Source organism: Schistocerca cancellata, unplaced genomic scaffold (genome assembly GCF_023864275.1).
Source record: "Schistocerca cancellata isolate TAMUIC-IGC-003103 unplaced genomic scaffold, iqSchCanc2.1 HiC_scaffold_435, whole genome shotgun sequence".
NCBI lineage: Eukaryota > Metazoa > Arthropoda > Insecta > Orthoptera > Acrididae > Schistocerca > Schistocerca cancellata.
The window spans coordinates 53,365-69,189 of record NW_026046452.1 but is presented as its reverse complement, the minus strand read 5'-3'; the positions used below and the strand labels follow the sequence as shown (position 1 = coordinate 69,189).

The window sequence follows — 15,825 nt, the reverse complement described above, 5'->3', positions numbered from 1 at the left end:
CGCCAGCCCAATTTTCAAACTACCTTTCTGTTGTGACAAAGATGCTTCCTTAAGCCTTTTAAACTACTGTAATGGAACGAAAATGCAGTAATTAACTCAGTTTGAGGGAGAATGTGCTAACCAAGTTTGCCAAGAAGACTTTGAAAACGACAAAACACTACGAATCGGCAGGTGATTTCTGAAATACGTCACCGCCTATTGTTGTGTAGGTGTGTTGAGTTCCAAATTTGATTTGTAACCACGAACTTATTCCTTAGTCGTCTCGTCTCGTCTCGTCTCGTCCCGCAGACGTTTGTCGTGCTTGCGCTGTCATATGGACCACGACCCGAGCGGCAGCGAGCGGCAGTCGAGCAAAGTCGGGACAAGTCGGGACGGGGACAGGGACAGGGATAGGAATGGTGCGAATGCACTGCAAACTACGCAGACACCTGGTGTGAGGCGAGGCGAGGCGAGGCGTGGCGAGGCGAGGAAGCCCACATCGCTACCAGTGGGCCCTCCAGCACGACACTGCCACACCCCGCACAGGCCCTCCGCTGAACACCAGGGACAAGATGCGTCCTCCGCTAGTGTCGAAGGCTGCACGCGCCCAGCGAATGACAGGGGGTGCAACGAGCAGCAGTGCGTCTAACACACGCGGCGGTGCGCCCGCCAATTCGGCCGTCACTCTGCTGGGACGCCGGGCGTGCCTCCCCGCGCCGTCCTCGAGGAACTGGCGGTTGCGGAAGGAAGCGCTTTCGTCAAATGCGGCCGAAAACTAACATTTTGTGTGTTGGGAGAAAAGCCGAACGCGAATTCTGCCGTGCTCCTACATTAGATGAGCGCCAACGGCCATACCATGATGAATACACCGGTTCTCGTCCGATCACCGAAGTTAAGCATCATCGGGCCCGGCTAGTACTTGGATGGGTGACCGCCTGGGAAACCCGGGTGCTGTTGGCTCCCTTACTGTTTTTTTTTTGTTATGTCGCCAGCCCAATTTTCAAACTACCTTTCTGTTGTGACAAAGATGCTTCCTTAAGCCTTTTAAACTACTGTAATGGAACGAAAATGCAGTAATTAACTCAGTTTGAGGGAGAATGTGCTAACCAAGTTTGCCAAGAAGACTTTGAAAACGACAAAACACTACGAATCGGCAGGTGATTTCTGAAATACGTCACCGCCTATTGTTGTGTAGGTGTGTTGAGTTCCAAATTTGATTTGTAACCACGAACTTATTCCTTAGTCGTCTCGTCTCGTCTCGTCTCGTCCCGCAGACGTTTGTCGTGCTTGCGCTGTCATATGGACCACGACCCGAGCGGCAGCGAGCGGCAGTCGAGCAAAGTCGGGACAAGTCGGGACGGGGACAGGGACAGGGATAGGAATGGTGCGAATGCACTGCAAACTACGCAGACACCTGGTGTGAGGCGAGGCGAGGCGAGGCGTGGCGAGGCGAGGAAGCCCACATCGCTACCAGTGGGCCCTCCAGCACGACACTGCCACACCCCGCACAGGCCCTCCGCTGAACACCAGGGACAAGATGCGTCCTCCGCTAGTGTCGAAGGCTGCACGCGCCCAGCGAATGACAGGGGGTGCAACGAGCACCAGTGCGTCTAACACACGCGGCGGTGCGCCCGCCAATTCGGCCGTCACTCTGCTGGGACGCCGGGCGTGCCTCCCCGCGCCGTCCTCGAGGAACTGGCGGTTGCGGAAGGAAGCGCTTTCGTCAAATGCGGCCGAAAACTAACATTTTGTGTGTTGGGAGAAAAGCCGAACGCGAATTCTGCCGTGCTCCTACATTAGATGAGCGTCAACGGCCATACCATGATGAATACACCGGTTCTCGTCCGATCACCGAAGTTAAGCATCATCGGGCCCGGCTAGTACTTGGATGGGTGACCGCCTGGGAAACCCAGGTGCTGCTGGCTCCCTTCCTGTTTTTTTTTTTTTGTTATGTCGCCACCCCAATTTTCAAACTACCTTTCTGTTGTGACAAAGATGCTTCTTTAAGCCTTTTAAACTACTGTAATGGTACGAAAATGCAGTAATTAACTCAGTTTGAGGGAGAATGTGCTAACCAAGTTTGCCAAGAAGACTTTGAAAACGACAAAACAGTACGAATCGGCAGGTGATTTCTGAAATACGTCACCGCCTATTGTTGTGTAGGAGTGTAGAGTTCCAAATTTGATTTGTAACCACGAATTTATTCCTTAGTCGTCTCGTCTCGTCTCGTCTCGTCTCGTCCCGCAGACGTTTGTCGTGCTTGCGCTGTCATATGGACCACGACCCGAGCGGCAGCGAGCGGCAGTCGAGCAAAGTCGGGACAAGTCGGGAAGGGGACAGGGACAGGGATAGGAATGGTGCGAATGCACTGCAAACTACGCAGACACCTGGTGTGAGGCGAGGCGAGGCGAAGCGTGGCGAGGCGAGGAAGCCCACATCGCTACCAGTGGGCCCTCCAGCACGACACTGCCACACTCCGCACAGGCCCTCCGCTGAACACCAGGGACAAGATGCGTCCTCCGCTAGTGTCGAAGGCTGCACGCGCCCAGCGAATGACAGGGGGTGCAACGAGCAGCAGTGCGTCTCACACACGCGGCGGTGCGCCCGCCAATTCGGCCGTCACTCTGCTGGGACGCCGGGCGTGCCTCCCCGCGCCGTCCTCGAGGAACTATCGGTTGCGGAAGGAAGCGCTTTCGTCAAATGCGGCCGAAAACTAACATTTTGTGTGTTGGGAGAAAAGCCGAACGCGAATTCTGCCGTGCTCCTACATTAGATGAGCGCCAACGGCCATACCATGATGAATACACCGGTTCTCGTCCGATCACCGAAGTTAAGCATCATCGGGCCCGGCTAGTACTTGGATGGGTGACCGCCTGGGAAACCCGGGTGCTGTTGGCTCCCTTACTGTTTTCTTTTTTTTGTTATGTCGCCAGCCCAATTTTCAAACTACCTTTCTGTTGTGACAAAGATGCTTCCTTAAGCCTTTTAAACTACTGTAATGGAACGAAAATGCAGTAATTAACTCAGTTTGAGGGAGAATGTGCTAACCAAGTTTGCCAAGAAGACTTTGAAAACGACAAAACACTACGAATCGGCAGGTGATTTCTGAAATACGTCACCGCCTATTGTTGTGTAGGTGTGTTGAGTTCCAAATTTGATTTGTAACCACGAACTTATTCCTTAGTCGTCTCGTCTCGTCTCGTCTCGTCCCGCAGACGTTTGTCGTGCTTGCGCTGTCATATGGACCACGACCCGAGCGGCAGCGAGCGGCAGTCGAGCAAAGTCGGGACAAGTCGGGACGGGGACAGGGACAGGGATAGGAATGGTGCGAATGCACTGCAAACTACGCAGACACCTGGTGTGAGGCGAGGCGAGGCGAGGCGTGGCGAGGCGAGGAAGCCCACATCGCTACCAGTGGGCCCTCCAGCACGACACTGCCACACCCCGCACAGGCCCTCCGCTGAACACCAGGGACAAGATGCGTCCTCCGCTAGTGTCGAAGGCTGCACGCGCCCAGCGAATGACAGGGGGTGCAACGAGCAGCAGTGCGTCTAACACACGCGGCGGTGCGCCCGCCAATTCGGCCGTCACTCTGCTGGGACGCCGGGCGTGCCTCCCCGCGCCGTCCTCGAGGAACTGGCGGTTGCGGAAGGAAGCGCTTTCGTCAAATGCGGCCGAAAACTAACATTTTGTGTGTTGGGAGAAAAGCCGAACGCGAATTCTGCCGTGCTCCTACATTAGATGAGCGTCAACGGCCATACCATGATGAATACACCGGTTCTCGTCCGATCACCGAAGTTAAGCATCATCGGGCCCGGCTAGTACTTGGATGGGTGACCGCCTGGGAAAGCCGGGTGCTGTTGGCTCCCTTACTGTTTTTTTTTTTGTTATGTCGCCAGCCCAATTTTCAAACTACCTTTCTGTTGTGACAAAGATGCTTCCTTAAGCCTTTTAAACTACTGTAATGGAACGAAAATGCAGTAATTAACTCAGTTTGAGGGAGAATGTGCTAACCAAGTTTGCCAAGAAGACTTTGAAAACGACAAAACACTACGAATCGGCAGGTGATTTCTGAAATACGTCACCGCCTATTGTTGTGTAGGTGTGTTGAGTTCCAAATTTGATTTGTAACCACGAACTTATTCCTTAGTCGTCTCGTCTCGTCTCGTCTCGTCCCGCAGACGTTTGTCGTGCTTGCGCTGTCATATGGACCACGACCCGAGCGGCAGCGAGCGGCAGTCGAGCAAAGTCGGGACAAGTCGGGACGGGGACAGGGACAGGGATAGGAATGGTGCGAATGCACTGCAAACTACGCAGACACCTGGTGTGAGGCGAGGCGAGGCGAGGCGTGGCGAGGCGAGGAAGCCCACATCGCTACCAGTGGGCCCTCCAGCACGACACTGCCACACCCCGCACAGGCCCTCCGCTGAACACCAGGGACAAGATGCGTCCTCCGCTAGTGTCGAAGGCTGCACGCGCCCAGCGAATGACAGGGGGTGCAACGAGCACCAGTGCGTCTAACACACGCGGCGGTGCGCCCGCCAATTCGGCCGTCACTCTGCTGGGACGCCGGGCGTGCCTCCCCGCGCCGTCCTCGAGGAACTGGCGGTTGCGGAAGGAAGCGCTTTCGTCAAATGCGGCCGAAAACTAACATTTTGTGTGTTGGGAGAAAAGCCGAACGCGAATTCTGCCGTGCTCCTACATTAGATGAGCGCCAACGGCCATACCATGATGAATACACCGGTTCTCGTCCGATCACCGAAGTTAAGCATCATCGGGCCCGGCTAGTACTTGGATGGGTGACCGCCTGGGAAACCCGGGTGCTGTTGGCTCCCTTACTGTTTTTTTTTTTTTTTGTTATGCCGCCAGCCCAATTTTCAAACTACCTTTCTGTTGTGACAAAGATGCTTCCTTAAGCCTTTTAAACTACTGTAATGGAACGAAAATGCAGTAATTAACTCAGTTTGAGGGAGAATGTGCTAACCAAGTTTGCCAAGAAGACTTTGAAAACGACAAAACACTACGAATCGGCAGGTGATTTCTGAAATACGTCACCGCCTATTGTTGTGTAGGTGTGTTGAGTTCCAAATTTGATTTGTAACCACGAACTTATTCCTTAGTCGTCTCGTCTCGTCTCGTCTCGTCCCGCAGACGTTTGTCGTGCTTGCGCTGTCATATGGACCACGACCCGAGCGGCAGCGAGCGGCAGTCGAGCAAAGTCGGGACAAGTCGGGACGGGGACAGGGACAGGGATAGGAATGGTGCGAATGCACTGCAAACTACGCAGACACCTGGTGTGAGGCGAGGCGAGGCGAGGCGTGGCGAGGCGAGGAAGCCCACATCGCTACCAGTGGGCCCTCCAGCACGACACTGCCACACCCCGCACAGGCCCTCCGCTGAACACCAGGGACAAGATGCGTCCTCCGCTAGTGTCGAAGGCTGCACGCGCCCAGCGAATGACAGGGGGTGCAACGAGCACCAGTGCGTCTCACACACACGGCGGTGCGCCCGCCAATTCGGCCGTCACTCTTCTGGGACGCCGGGCGTGCCTCCCCGCGCCGTCCTCGAGGAACTGGCGGTTGCGGAAGGAAGCGCTTTCGTCAAATGCGGCCGAAAACTAAAATTTTGTGTGTTGGGAGAAAAGCCGAACGCGAATTCTGCCGTGCTCCTACATTAGATGAGCGCCAACGGCCATACCATGATGAATACACCGGTTCTCGTCCGATCACCGAAGTTAAGCATCATCGGGCCCGGCTAGTACTTGGATGGGTGACCGCCTGGGAAACCCGGGTGCTGTTGGCTCCCTTACTGTTTTTTTTTTGTTATGTCACCAGCCCAATTTTCAAACTACCTTTCTGTTGTGACAAAGATGCTTCCTTAAGCCTTTTAAACTACTGTAATGGAACGAAAATGCAGTAATTAACTCAGTTTGAGGGAGAATGTGCTAACCAAGTTTGCCAAGAAGACTTTGAAAACGACAAAACACTACGAATCGGCAGGTGATTTCTGAAATACGTCACCGCCTATTGTTGTGTAGGTGTGTTGAGTTCCAAATTTGATTTGTAACCACGAACTTATTCCTTAGTCGTCTCGTCTCGTCTCGTCTCGTCCCGCAGACGTTTGTCGTGCTTGCGCTGTCATATGGACCACGACCCGAGCGGCAGCGAGCGGCAGTCGAGCAAAGTCGGGACAAGTCGGGACGGGGACAGGGACAGGGATAGGAATGGTGCGAATGCACTGCAAACTACGCAGACACCTGGTGTGAGGCGAGGCGAGGCGAGGCGTGGCGAGGCGAGGAAGCCCACATCGCTACCAGTGGGCCCTCCAGCACGACACTGCCACACCCCGCACAGGCCCTCCGCTGAACACCAGGGACAAGATGCGTCCTCCGCTAGTGTCGAAGGCTGCACGCGCCCAGCGAATGACAGGGGGTGCAACGAGCAGCAGTGCGTCTCACACACGCGGCGGTGCGCCCGCCAATTCGGCCGTCACTCTGCTGGGACGCCGGGCGTGCCTCCCCGCGCCGTCCTCGAGGAACTGGCGGTTGCGGAAGGAAGCGCTTTCGTCAAATGCGGCCGAAAACTAACATTTTGTGTGTTGGGAGAAAAGCCGAACGCGAATTCTGCCGTGCTCCTACATTAGATGAGCGCCAACGGCCATACCATGATGAATACACCGGTTCTCGTCCGATCACCGAAGTTAAGCATCATCGGGCCCGGCTAGTACTTGGATGGGTGACCGCCTGGGAAACCCGGGTGCTGTTGGCTCCCTTCCTGTTTTTTTTTTTTTTTTGTTATGTCGCCAGCCCAATTTTCAAACTACCTTTCTGTTGTGACAAAGATGCTTCCTTAAGCCTTTTAAACTACTGTAATGGAACGAAAATGCAGTAATTAACTCAGTTTGAGGGAGAATGTGCTAACCAAGTTTGCCAAGAAGACTTTGAAAACGACAAAACACTACGAATCGGCAGGTGATTTCTGAAATACGTCACCGCCTATTGTTGTGTAGGTGTGTTGAGTTCCAAATTTGATTTGTAACCACGAACTTATTCCTTAGTCGTCTCGTCTCGTCTCGTCTCGTCCCGCAGACGTTTGTCGTGCTTGCGCTGTCATATGGACCACGACCCGAGCGGCAGCGAGCGGCAGTCGAGCAAAGTCGGGACAAGTCGGGACGGGGACAGGGACAGGGATAGGAATGGTGCGAATGCACTGCAAACTACGCAGACACCTGGTGTGAGGCGAGGCGAGGCGAGGCGTGGCGAGGCGAGGAAGCCCACATCGCTACCAGTGGGCCCTCCAGCACGACACTGCCACACCCCGCACAGGCCCTCCGCTGAACACCAGGGACAAGATGCGTCCTCCGCTAGTGTCGAAGGCTGCACGCGCCCAGCGAATGACAGGGGGTGCAACGAGCAGCAGTGCGTCTCACACACGCGGCGGTGCGCCCGCCAATTCGGCCGTCACTCTGCTGGGACGCCGGGCGTGCCTCCCCGCGCCGTCCTCGAGGAACTGGCGGTTGCGGAAGGAAGCGCTTTCGTCAAATGCGGCCGAAAACTAACATTTTGTGTGTTGGGAGAAAAGCCGAACGCGAATTCTGCCGTGCTCCTACATTAGATGAGCGCCAACGGCCATACCATGATGAATACACCGGTTCTCGTCCGATCACCGAAGTTAAGCATCATCGGGCCCGGCTAGTACTTGGATGGGTGACCGCCTGGGAAACCCGGGTGCTGTTGGCTCCCTTACTGTTTTTTTTTTTTTTTGTTATGCCGCCAGCCCAATTTTCAAACTACCTTTCTGTTGTGACAAAGATGCTTCCTTAAGCCTTTTAAACTACTGTAATGGAACGAAAATGCAGTAATTAACTCAGTTTGAGGGAGAATGTGCTAACCAAGTTTGCCAAGAAGACTTTGAAAACGACAAAACACTACGAATCGGCAGGTGATTTCTGAAATACGTCACCGCCTATTGTTGTGTAGGTGTGTTGAGTTCCAAATTTGATTTGTAACCACGAACTTATTCCTTAGTCGTCTCGTCTCGTCTCGTCTCGTCCCGCAGACGTTTGTCGTGCTTGCGCTGTCATATGGACCACGACCCGAGCGGCAGCGAGCGGCAGTCGAGCAAAGTCGGGACAAGTCGGGACGGGGACAGGGACAGGGATAGGAATGGTGCGAATGCACTGCAAACTACGCAGACACCTGGTGTGAGGCGAGGCGAGGCGAGGCGTGGCGAGGCGAGGAAGCCCACATCGCTACCAGTGGGCCCTCCAGCACGACACTGCCACACCCCGCACAGGCCCTCCGCTGAACACCAGGGACAAGATGCGTCCTCCGCTAGTGTCGAAGGCTGCACGCGCCCAGCGAATGACAGGGGGTGCAACGAGCACCAGTGCGTCTCACACACACGGCGGTGCGCCCGCCAATTCGGCCGTCACTCTGCTGGGACGCCGGGCGTGCCTCCCCGCGCCGTCCTCGAGGAACTGGCGGTTGCGGAAGGAAGCGCTTTCGTCAAATGCGGCCGAAAACTAAAATTTTGTGTGTTGGGAGAAAAGCCGAACGCGAATTCTGCCGTGCTCCTACATTAGATGAGCGCCAACGGCCATACCATGATGAATACACCGGTTCTCGTCCGATCACCGAAGTTAAGCATCATCGGGCCCGGCTAGTACTTGGATGGGTGACCGCCTGGGAAACCCGGGTGCTGTTGGCTCCCTTACTGTTTTTTTTTTGTTATGTCACCAGCCCAATTTTCAAACTACCTTTCTGTTGTGACAAAGATGCTTCCTTAAGCCTTTTAAACTACTGTAATGGAACGAAAATGCAGTAATTAACTCAGTTTGAGGGAGAATGTGCTAACCAAGTTTGCCAAGAAGACTTTGAAAACGACAAAACACTACGAATCGGCAGGTGATTTCTGAAATACGTCACCGCCTATTGTTGTGTAGGTGTGTTGAGTTCCAAATTTGATTTGTAACCACGAACTTATTCCTTAGTCGTCTCGTCTCGTCTCGTCTCGTCCCGCAGACGTTTGTCGTGCTTGCGCTGTCATATGGACCACGACCCGAGCGGCAGCGAGCGGCAGTCGAGCAAAGTCGGGACAAGTCGGGACGGGGACAGGGACAGGGATAGGAATGGTGCGAATGCACTGCAAACTACGCAGACACCTGGTGTGAGGCGAGGCGAGGCGAGGCGTGGCGAGGCGAGGAAGCCCACATCGCTACCAGTGGGCCCTCCAGCACGACACTGCCACACCCCGCACAGGCCCTCCGCTGAACACCAGGGACAAGATGCGTCCTCCGCTAGTGTCGAAGGCTGCACGCGCCCAGCGAATGACAGGGGGTGCAACGAGCAGCAGTGCGTCTCACACACGCGGCGGTGCGCCCGCCAATTCGGCCGTCACTCTGCTGGGACGCCGGGCGTGCCTCCCCGCGCCGTCCTCGAGGAACTGGCGGTTGCGGAAGGAAGCGCTTTCGTCAAATGCGGCCGAAAACTAACATTTTGTGTGTTGGGAGAAAAGCCGAACGCGAATTCTGCCGTGCTCCTACATTAGATGAGCGCCAACGGCCATACCATGATGAATACACCGGTTCTCGTCCGATCACCGAAGTTAAGCATCATCGGGCCCGGCTAGTACTTGGATGGGTGACCGCCTGGGAAACCCGGGTGCTGTTGGCTCCCTTACTGTTTTTTTTTTGTTATGTCGCCAGCCCAATTTTCAAACTACCTTTCTGTTGTGACAAAGATGCTTCCTTAAGCCTTTTAAACTACTGTAATGGAACGAAAATGCAGTAATTAACTCAGTTTGAGGGAGAATGTGCTAACCAAGTTTGCCAAGAAGACTTTGAAAACGACAAAACACTACGAATCGGCAGGTGATTTCTGAAATACGTCACCGCCTATTGTTGTGTAGGTGTGTTGAGTTCCAAATTTGATTTGTAACCACGAACTTATTCCTTAGTCGTCTCGTCTCGTCTCGTCTCGTCCCGCAGACGTTTGTCGTGCTTGCGCTGTCATATGGACCACGACCCGAGCGGCAGCGAGCGGCAGTCGAGCAAAGTCGGGACAAGTCGGGACGGGGACAGGGACAGGGATAGGAATGGTGCGAATGCACTGCAAACTACGCAGACACCTGGTGTGAGGCGAGGCGAGGCGAGGCGTGGCGAGGCGAGGAAGCCCACATCGCTACCAGTGGGCCCTCCAGCACGACACTGCCACACCCCGCACAGGCCCTCCGCTGAACACCAGGGACAAGATGCGTCCTCCGCTAGTGTCGAAGGCTGCACGCGCCCAGCGAATGACAGGGGGTGCAACGAGCACCAGTGCGTCTAACACACGCGGCGGTGCGCCCGCCAATTCGGCCGTCACTCTGCTGGGACGCCGGGCGTGCCTCCCCGCGCCGTCCTCGAGGAACTGGCGGTTGCGGAAGGAAGCGCTTTCGTCAAATGCGGCCGAAAACTAACATTTTGTGTGTTGGGAGAAAAGCCGAACGCGAATTCTGCCGTGCTCCTACATTAGATGAGCGTCAACGGCCATACCATGATGAATACACCGGTTCTCGTCCGATCACCGAAGTTAAGCATCATCGGGCCCGGCTAGTACTTGGATGGGTGACCGCCTGGGAAACCCAGGTGCTGCTGGCTCCCTTCCTGTTTTTTTTTTTTTTGTTATGTCGCCACCCCAATTTTCAAACTACCTTTCTGTTGTGACAAAGATGCTTCTTTAAGCCTTTTAAACTACTGTAATGGTACGAAAATGCAGTAATTAACTCAGTTTGAGGGAGAATGTGCTAACCAAGTTTGCCAAGAAGACTTTGAAAACGACAAAACAGTACGAATCGGCAGGTGATTTCTGAAATACGTCACCGCCTATTGTTGTGTAGGAGTGTAGAGTTCCAAATTTGATTTGTAACCACGAATTTATTCCTTAGTCGTCTCGTCTCGTCTCGTCTCGTCTCGTCCCGCAGACGTTTGTCGTGCTTGCGCTGTCATATGGACCACGACCCGAGCGGCAGCGAGCGGCAGTCGAGCAAAGTCGGGACAAGTCGGGAAGGGGACAGGGACAGGGATAGGAATGGTGCGAATGCACTGCAAACTACGCAGACACCTGGTGTGAGGCGAGGCGAGGCGAAGCGTGGCGAGGCGAGGAAGCCCACATCGCTACCAGTGGGCCCTCCAGCACGACACTGCCACACTCCGCACAGGCCCTCCGCTGAACACCAGGGACAAGATGCGTCCTCCGCTAGTGTCGAAGGCTGCACGCGCCCAGCGAATGACAGGGGGTGCAACGAGCAGCAGTGCGTCTCACACACGCGGCGGTGCGCCCGCCAATTCGGCCGTCACTCTGCTGGGACGCCGGGCGTGCCTCCCCGCGCCGTCCTCGAGGAACTATCGGTTGCGGAAGGAAGCGCTTTCGTCAAATGCGGCCGAAAACTAACATTTTGTGTGTTGGGAGAAAAGCCGAACGCGAATTCTGCCGTGCTCCTACATTAGATGAGCGCCAACGGCCATACCATGATGAATACACCGGTTCTCGTCCGATCACCGAAGTTAAGCATCATCGGGCCCGGCTAGTACTTGGATGGGTGACCGCCTGGGAAACCCGGGTGCTGTTGGCTCCCTTACTGTTTTCTTTTTTTTGTTATGTCGCCAGCCCAATTTTCAAACTACCTTTCTGTTGTGACAAAGATGCTTCCTTAAGCCTTTTAAACTACTGTAATGGAACGAAAATGCAGTAATTAACTCAGTTTGAGGGAGAATGTGCTAACCAAGTTTGCCAAGAAGACTTTGAAAACGACAAAACACTACGAATCGGCAGGTGATTTCTGAAATACGTCACCGCCTATTGTTGTGTAGGTGTGTTGAGTTCCAAATTTGATTTGTAACCACGAACTTATTCCTTAGTCGTCTCGTCTCGTCTCGTCTCGTCCCGCAGACGTTTGTCGTGCTTGCGCTGTCATATGGACCACGACCCGAGCGGCAGCGAGCGGCAGTCGAGCAAAGTCGGGACAAGTCGGGACGGGGACAGGGACAGGGATAGGAATGGTGCGAATGCACTGCAAACTACGCAGACACCTGGTGTGAGGCGAGGCGAGGCGAGGCGTGGCGAGGCGAGGAAGCCCACATCGCTACCAGTGGGCCCTCCAGCACGACACTGCCACACCCCGCACAGGCCCTCCGCTGAACACCAGGGACAAGATGCGTCCTCCGCTAGTGTCGAAGGCTGCACGCGCCCAGCGAATGACAGGGGGTGCAACGAGCAGCAGTGCGTCTAACACACGCGGCGGTGCGCCCGCCAATTCGGCCGTCACTCTGCTGGGACGCCGGGCGTGCCTCCCCGCGCCGTCCTCGAGGAACTGGCGGTTGCGGAAGGAAGCGCTTTCGTCAAATGCGGCCGAAAACTAACATTTTGTGTGTTGGGAGAAAAGCCGAACGCGAATTCTGCCGTGCTCCTACATTAGATGAGCGTCAACGGCCATACCATGATGAATACACCGGTTCTCGTCCGATCACCGAAGTTAAGCATCATCGGGCCCGGCTAGTACTTGGATGGGTGACCGCCTGGGAAAGCCGGGTGCTGTTGGCTCCCTTACTGTTTTTTTTTTTGTTATGTCGCCAGCCCAATTTTCAAACTACCTTTCTGTTGTGACAAAGATGCTTCCTTAAGCCTTTTAAACTACTGTAATGGAACGAAAATGCAGTAATTAACTCAGTTTGAGGGAGAATGTGCTAACCAAGTTTGCCAAGAAGACTTTGAAAACGACAAAACACTACGAATCGGCAGGTGATTTCTGAAATACGTCACCGCCTATTGTTGTGTAGGTGTGTTGAGTTCCAAATTTGATTTGTAACCACGAACTTATTCCTTAGTCGTCTCGTCTCGTCTCGTCTCGTCCCGCAGACGTTTGTCGTGCTTGCGCTGTCATATGGACCACGACCCGAGCGGCAGCGAGCGGCAGTCGAGCAAAGTCGGGACAAGTCGGGACGGGGACAGGGACAGGGATAGGAATGGTGCGAATGCACTGCAAACTACGCAGACACCTGGTGTGAGGCGAGGCGAGGCGAGGCGTGGCGAGGCGAGGAAGCCCACATCGCTACCAGTGGGCCCTCCAGCACGACACTGCCACACCCCGCACAGGCCCTCCGCTGAACACCAGGGACAAGATGCGTCCTCCGCTAGTGTCGAAGGCTGCACGCGCCCAGCGAATGACAGGGGGTGCAACGAGCACCAGTGCGTCTAACACACGCGGCGGTGCGCCCGCCAATTCGGCCGTCACTCTGCTGGGACGCCGGGCGTGCCTCCCCGCGCCGTCCTCGAGGAACTGGCGGTTGCGGAAGGAAGCGCTTTCGTCAAATGCGGCCGAAAACTAACATTTTGTGTGTTGGGAGAAAAGCCGAACGCGAATTCTGCCGTGCTCCTACATTAGATGAGCGTCAACGGCCATACCATGATGAATACACCGGTTCTCGTCCGATCACCGAAGTTAAGCATCATCGGGCCCGGCTAGTACTTGGATGGGTGACCGCCTGGGAAACCCAGGTGCTGCTGGCTCCCTTCCTGTTTTTTTTTTTTTGTTATGTCGCCACCCCAATTTTCAAACTACCTTTCTGTTGTGACAAAGATGCTTCTTTAAGCCTTTTAAACTACTGTAATGGTACGAAAATGCAGTAATTAACTCAGTTTGAGGGAGAATGTGCTAACCAAGTTTGCCAAGAAGACTTTGAAAACGACAAAACAGTACGAATCGGCAGGTGATTTCTGAAATACGTCACCGCCTATTGTTGTGTAGGAGTGTAGAGTTCCAAATTTGATTTGTAACCACGAATTTATTCCTTAGTCGTCTCGTCTCGTCTCGTCTCGTCTCGTCCCGCAGACGTTTGTCGTGCTTGCGCTGTCATATGGACCACGACCCGAGCGGCAGCGAGCGGCAGTCGAGCAAAGTCGGGACAAGTCGGGAAGGGGACAGGGACAGGGATAGGAATGGTGCGAATGCACTGCAAACTACGCAGACACCTGGTGTGAGGCGAGGCGAGGCGAAGCGTGGCGAGGCGAGGAAGCCCACATCGCTACCAGTGGGCCCTCCAGCACGACACTGCCACACTCCGCACAGGCCCTCCGCTGAACACCAGGGACAAGATGCGTCCTCCGCTAGTGTCGAAGGCTGCACGCGCCCAGCGAATGACAGGGGGTGCAACGAGCAGCAGTGCGTCTCACACACGCGGCGGTGCGCCCGCCAATTCGGCCGTCACTCTGCTGGGACGCCGGGCGTGCCTCCCCGCGCCGTCCTCGAGGAACTATCGGTTGCGGAAGGAAGCGCTTTCGTCAAATGCGGCCGAAAACTAACATTTTGTGTGTTGGGAGAAAAGCCGAACGCGAATTCTGCCGTGCTCCTACATTAGATGAGCGCCAACGGCCATACCATGATGAATACACCGGTTCTCGTCCGATCACCGAAGTTAAGCATCATCGGGCCCGGCTAGTACTTGGATGGGTGACCGCCTGGGAAACCCGGGTGCTGTTGGCTCCCTTACTGTTTTCTTTTTTTTGTTATGTCGCCAGCCCAATTTTCAAACTACCTTTCTGTTGTGACAAAGATGCTTCCTTAAGCCTTTTAAACTACTGTAATGGAACGAAAATGCAGTAATTAACTCAGTTTGAGGGAGAATGTGCTAACCAAGTTTGCCAAGAAGACTTTGAAAACGACAAAACACTACGAATCGGCAGGTGATTTCTGAAATACGTCACCGCCTATTGTTGTGTAGGTGTGTTGAGTTCCAAATTTGATTTGTAACCACGAACTTATTCCTTAGTCGTCTCGTCTCGTCTCGTCTCGTCCCGCAGACGTTTGTCGTGCTTGCGCTGTCATATGGACCACGACCCGAGCGGCAGCGAGCGGCAGTCGAGCAAAGTCGGGACAAGTCGGGACGGGGACAGGGACAGGGATAGGAATGGTGCGAATGCACTGCAAACTACGCAGACACCTGGTGTGAGGCGAGGCGAGGCGAGGCGTGGCGAGGCGAGGAAGCCCACATCGCTACCAGTGGGCCCTCCAGCACGACACTGCCACACCCCGCACAGGCCCTCCGCTGAACACCAGGGACAAGATGCGTCCTCCGCTAGTGTCGAAGGCTGCACGCGCCCAGCGAATGACAGGGGGTGCAACGAGCAGCAGTGCGTCTAACACACGCGGCGGTGCGCCCGCCAATTCGGCCGTCACTCTGCTGGGACGCCGGGCGTGCCTCCCCGCGCCGTCCTCGAGGAACTGGCGGTTGCGGAAGGAAGCGCTTTCGTCAAATGCGGCCGAAAACTAACATTTTGTGTGTTGGGAGAAAAGCCGAACGCGAATTCTGCCGTGCTCCTACATTAGATGAGCGTCAACGGCCATACCATGATGAATACACCGGTTCTCGTCCGATCACCGAAGTTAAGCATCATCGGGCCCGGCTAGTACTTGGATGGGTGACCGCCTGGGAAAGCCGGGTGCTGTTGGCTCCCTTACTGTTTTTTTTTTTGTTATGTCGCCAGCCCAATTTTCAAACTACCTTTCTGTTGTGACAAAGATGCTTCCTTAAGCCTTTTAAACTACTGTAATGGAACGAAAATGCAGTAATTAACTCAGTTTGAGGGAGAATGTGCTAACCAAGTTTGCCAAGAAGACTTTGAAAACGACAAAACACTACGAATCGGCAGGTGATTTCTGAAATACGTCACCGCCTATTGTTGTGTAGGTGTGTTGAGTTCCAAATTTGATTTGTAACCACGAACTTATTCCTTAGTCGTCTCGTCTCGTCTCGTCTCGTCCCGCAGACGTTTGTCGTGCTTGCGCTGTCATATGGACCACGACCCGAGCG

At 54.7% G+C, this 15,825-nt stretch overlaps 16 non-coding genes across 16 annotated transcripts; all 16 read left to right on the top strand.

Moving 5' to 3' along the window:
• Positions 1–820: 820 nt before the first annotated feature.
• Positions 821–939, top strand: LOC126125556 (5S ribosomal RNA). The gene has a single exon (XR_007526588.1). It is a non-coding gene; the product is annotated as a 5S ribosomal RNA (ribosomal RNA).
• An 846-nt stretch (positions 940–1,785) lies between these two features.
• LOC126125496 (5S ribosomal RNA) lies at positions 1,786–1,904 on the top strand. The gene has a single exon (XR_007526534.1). It is a non-coding gene; the product is annotated as a 5S ribosomal RNA (ribosomal RNA).
• Positions 1,905–2,758: 854 nt separating this feature from the next.
• On the top strand, positions 2,759–2,877 carry LOC126125554 (5S ribosomal RNA). The gene has a single exon (XR_007526587.1). It is a non-coding gene; the product is annotated as a 5S ribosomal RNA (ribosomal RNA).
• Positions 2,878–3,726: 849 nt separating this feature from the next.
• LOC126125473 (5S ribosomal RNA) lies at positions 3,727–3,845 on the top strand. Its single transcript, XR_007526513.1, has one exon. It is a non-coding gene; the product is annotated as a 5S ribosomal RNA (ribosomal RNA).
• Positions 3,846–4,692: 847 nt separating this feature from the next.
• LOC126125553 (5S ribosomal RNA) lies at positions 4,693–4,811 on the top strand. The gene has a single exon (XR_007526586.1). It is a non-coding gene; the product is annotated as a 5S ribosomal RNA (ribosomal RNA).
• Positions 4,812–5,662: 851 nt separating this feature from the next.
• LOC126125552 (5S ribosomal RNA) lies at positions 5,663–5,781 on the top strand. Its single transcript, XR_007526585.1, has one exon. It is a non-coding gene; the product is annotated as a 5S ribosomal RNA (ribosomal RNA).
• An 846-nt stretch (positions 5,782–6,627) lies between these two features.
• On the top strand, positions 6,628–6,746 carry LOC126125551 (5S ribosomal RNA). Its single transcript, XR_007526584.1, has one exon. It is a non-coding gene; the product is annotated as a 5S ribosomal RNA (ribosomal RNA).
• An 852-nt stretch (positions 6,747–7,598) lies between these two features.
• LOC126125550 (5S ribosomal RNA) lies at positions 7,599–7,717 on the top strand. The gene has a single exon (XR_007526583.1). It is a non-coding gene; the product is annotated as a 5S ribosomal RNA (ribosomal RNA).
• Positions 7,718–8,568: 851 nt separating this feature from the next.
• LOC126125549 (5S ribosomal RNA) lies at positions 8,569–8,687 on the top strand. Its single transcript, XR_007526582.1, has one exon. It is a non-coding gene; the product is annotated as a 5S ribosomal RNA (ribosomal RNA).
• An 846-nt stretch (positions 8,688–9,533) lies between these two features.
• On the top strand, positions 9,534–9,652 carry LOC126125548 (5S ribosomal RNA). Its single transcript, XR_007526581.1, has one exon. It is a non-coding gene; the product is annotated as a 5S ribosomal RNA (ribosomal RNA).
• An 846-nt stretch (positions 9,653–10,498) lies between these two features.
• LOC126125494 (5S ribosomal RNA) lies at positions 10,499–10,617 on the top strand. Its single transcript, XR_007526532.1, has one exon. It is a non-coding gene; the product is annotated as a 5S ribosomal RNA (ribosomal RNA).
• An 855-nt stretch (positions 10,618–11,472) lies between these two features.
• LOC126125546 (5S ribosomal RNA) lies at positions 11,473–11,591 on the top strand. Its single transcript, XR_007526579.1, has one exon. It is a non-coding gene; the product is annotated as a 5S ribosomal RNA (ribosomal RNA).
• An 849-nt stretch (positions 11,592–12,440) lies between these two features.
• On the top strand, positions 12,441–12,559 carry LOC126125472 (5S ribosomal RNA). The gene has a single exon (XR_007526512.1). It is a non-coding gene; the product is annotated as a 5S ribosomal RNA (ribosomal RNA).
• An 847-nt stretch (positions 12,560–13,406) lies between these two features.
• On the top strand, positions 13,407–13,525 carry LOC126125493 (5S ribosomal RNA). Its single transcript, XR_007526531.1, has one exon. It is a non-coding gene; the product is annotated as a 5S ribosomal RNA (ribosomal RNA).
• An 854-nt stretch (positions 13,526–14,379) lies between these two features.
• Positions 14,380–14,498, top strand: LOC126125545 (5S ribosomal RNA). Its single transcript, XR_007526578.1, has one exon. It is a non-coding gene; the product is annotated as a 5S ribosomal RNA (ribosomal RNA).
• An 849-nt stretch (positions 14,499–15,347) lies between these two features.
• On the top strand, positions 15,348–15,466 carry LOC126125470 (5S ribosomal RNA). The gene has a single exon (XR_007526510.1). It is a non-coding gene; the product is annotated as a 5S ribosomal RNA (ribosomal RNA).
• Positions 15,467–15,825: the final 359 nt, after the last annotated feature.